The following is a 3159-nucleotide window of genomic DNA, read 5'->3' on the forward strand; positions in this document are numbered from 1 at the left end:
AGAGAGAGAGAGAGAGAGAGAGAGAGAGAGAGAGAGAGAGAGAGAGAGAGAAAGAAGGTGGAGATGAGTAACGACAAGGCACAGCAGAACGAGGGTTATTAAGGAAACTTTGAAGATGGTACGTGCTTGAGGGGAAGTTGCAGGGTGACATGGCCTCGTTAACGGTCATTGACGGGACTTTTCTGTCAGGAAATCTTTTCCAGGTCTCAACGTCACAGTGTTACTGCCCCTGATACGAGGACATTGCCTCCCGTTAGAAGCACATTGCCTGCTGTTTGAAAGGCTTGCGGAAACTAAGCCTGTGCGACTATCAGGCAGGAGAAAAGCGTTGTTTATCGCTGTCTTTTACTGCAAGTTAACTCTTTATGGTTGGTGCAAACTCATAAGAGTATGTCCGATCAGCAGCAGACTAACGGAAAGATTTTGAGACTGTTTCGAACCATTATACAAAAATCAGTAACACGGCGTCGTATTTGCACATAGCATTGTATACGTGTTATTGTCTCTCTTTCAAAGTTTTGGAAATAGAATTCGAAAACATGTAAGGATAACGAAATTATACTTCCTTTTTAAAAGTGTCACAGATTCTGGAGTCTATTAGCCATGTCAAAATAAATGAGGGTGCAGTGAGTTAATAACTGTTTATGCACACATAGTAGTAATAATTATAATAATATATACATTGTGTTTAAACGGACTTCTTTCTGTATGAGTGTACAGTCTTTTGATGTTTACAACGTCGTTAACTTTGGCTTTGATAATTATTATGTCTCCAAAAAGTTTTCTGGAAAAATTAAAATGTTTGAAAATGATTGCAATTGTCTAGATACGCTTAGATATAGATGAAAATGCTGAAAGCAACAGAATGGGCAAGGGAGAAGAGAGAAAAGAAAGTAACAGGAACTACAGATCCATGGAGGGATGGGTAGAGAAATACACAGATGGATGGATATTAATGGCAGAATATTACAAAAATTATTGTCCGTTAAAGTGAGCACAAATTATTGACAAATTAACCCATCCATTGTTTGGATTAACGATATGAAGGGTTCAAGGGAAAAATGATATGGGATGTCACATCTTTTGGCTAATTTGAGCTTGGACGTCGGATGGAAAGTGTTTGCGTACCTCTTCTGTCCCATCGATGCAACAAGTGTTAAAAACCTGCTGACTCAACCTGCTATCAGGTTTGGAAAAAAGGCTGTGCTGTGGAGGGACGTTGGTTTTTCAAAAATTTAATTTCGATTTTTCTCAAAATTTATTTATGCTCAAAAGTGATCTCCTATGCAGTGGAGTCGCGTGGGTTGCAGACAAGGTGGTGCCTAATTAGAAAGTGAGCAAATGGAAAAATAGGCTTAGTAGCTATTATAAAGATTTCTAGAGAAAGTCAGTTAGAATGTGCAGGATATCCCGTGATCTACATCTATCAATATTTGCAACTGGAACTGTTTCTAGATGAAACTGGGTACAAGCTGCTATAAAGTGAAACAATACTAATGGGTTTTTTCCTCTCCATCTTTTTTATAAACTCAATAGAATACTAAGAAAATATAACATCTGCTCTGGTAGCAAAAGGGTTAGAGGGCCAAAAATACAACTTTCACTCTTTTATTTTTTCCTTTTCTTTAAAGTTGAGAAATGAGGAAATGCGTCCGCGACAGTAGCCCTTTTTTCAGGGCGTAATGAAGGGTTTGGATCCATGAGAGAGAAAGAGGAAGAGAAGGACACAGCTTGGAGAGACTGAGATGAGACAGACAGGATCGCGTGCCGAGTACTGGGAGAGCCAAACCTCCAGATGTCAGCAAAATTCTCTAATGAGACAAATTCTACTCCTGATTTATTCCCCAGGACAGATCGAAAGTCGCCATTACGAATAGATCAGACAGGACTAAGAAACGATGTCTTCATTAAAAAAATCGATAGGTTTTTTTCTTCTTATTTTAGGGAGAAAATTCTCATAGCTTCGTTCGACTTTACCTTTTGATGCGTTTAAGCTAGTCGGGGTAATGAAGGATTGCCATTAAAACTATTGGCGTTAATTTCTAAAATGACGCCCTCCCCCCTCTCATACTACATCTTTCCACCCAAGTCAAAATGAACAAATTGTCATTTTTCTTCTAATTCTCTCTGTCTGTCTCTCTCTCTCTCTCTCTCTCTCTCTCTCTCTCTTTCTCTCTCTCTCTCTCTCTCTCTCTCTTTCTCTCACTCTCTCTCCCACAGCGAGGTAATGTAAAGGAATGTCTTATCCAAACTAAAACAACCATGAGTACCTAATATGATCCTCGACCTCCCCCCCCCACTTTCCTCCCCCCCAAACCCCCTGTATGATCAAGGGGTGTCAAAGAACGAATGTATTGTTTTCATGTGTCCCCAATACAGCTTGGAATGTTTTCTCGATATCGCTACCTCAGTGCTTTCTTGTCCTATCTCCTTTGAAAATATGACATCTCACTCTTTGTCATGAAATGTTTTCACTGTTACTCAAAATGGAGACATTGCAAGAAAGCACTGTGGTCGTTATTATATTTTTGTTTTTTGGCTCAACACCTTCCATGCCCATTAAAGAATTCATTTCTGTGAGATTTTTTTCTGAAAAATGTTGATAAATGATTAAATGTGCATTATGATATTCCTGTTTAAGTCTTATTGAGGAGTAGAGGGAATCTTTAGCTGGGAAAAACTGGACTGTGCATTCACAGCCGAGAACTCCATATTAACGTCCATCTCCGATAGAACTAAGGGAACGGAAAGCCGCCGTGAAATCTTCCTTTAACCCTATCCGTACGTCGTGTTTTACTATCGTATCCATACGACGTGGGGAACTCTGTGCCACCACCTAACCCTATCCGTACGTCGTGTTTTACTATCGTATCCATACAACGTGAGGAACTCTGTGCCACCACTTTCCAAAGAGGGATTAATCCGATCCGTACGCTTTGCATAGCAGTCTGTCAAAATGATTTTTTGAGAAATACTGAAAGTTTCAGAGATCTTCGCACTAGAAGCATTCTAACATGTGAAGAATACAACACTGGGGGTACAAAATGACCCCAGGGTGTACAGATAGGGTTAAGGAGTAGAACGCCCAACTTGGGATTGGAACCGTGTTCGTAAGCATCGACGTTCAGTATGAGTCTAGAATGGATGAGTTAGGTGGGG

The sequence above is a fragment of the Aplysia californica genome, unplaced genomic scaffold (assembly GCF_000002075.1).
Source record: "Aplysia californica isolate F4 #8 unplaced genomic scaffold, AplCal3.0 scaffold00037, whole genome shotgun sequence".
Classification (NCBI taxonomy): domain Eukaryota; kingdom Metazoa; phylum Mollusca; class Gastropoda; order Aplysiida; family Aplysiidae; genus Aplysia; species Aplysia californica.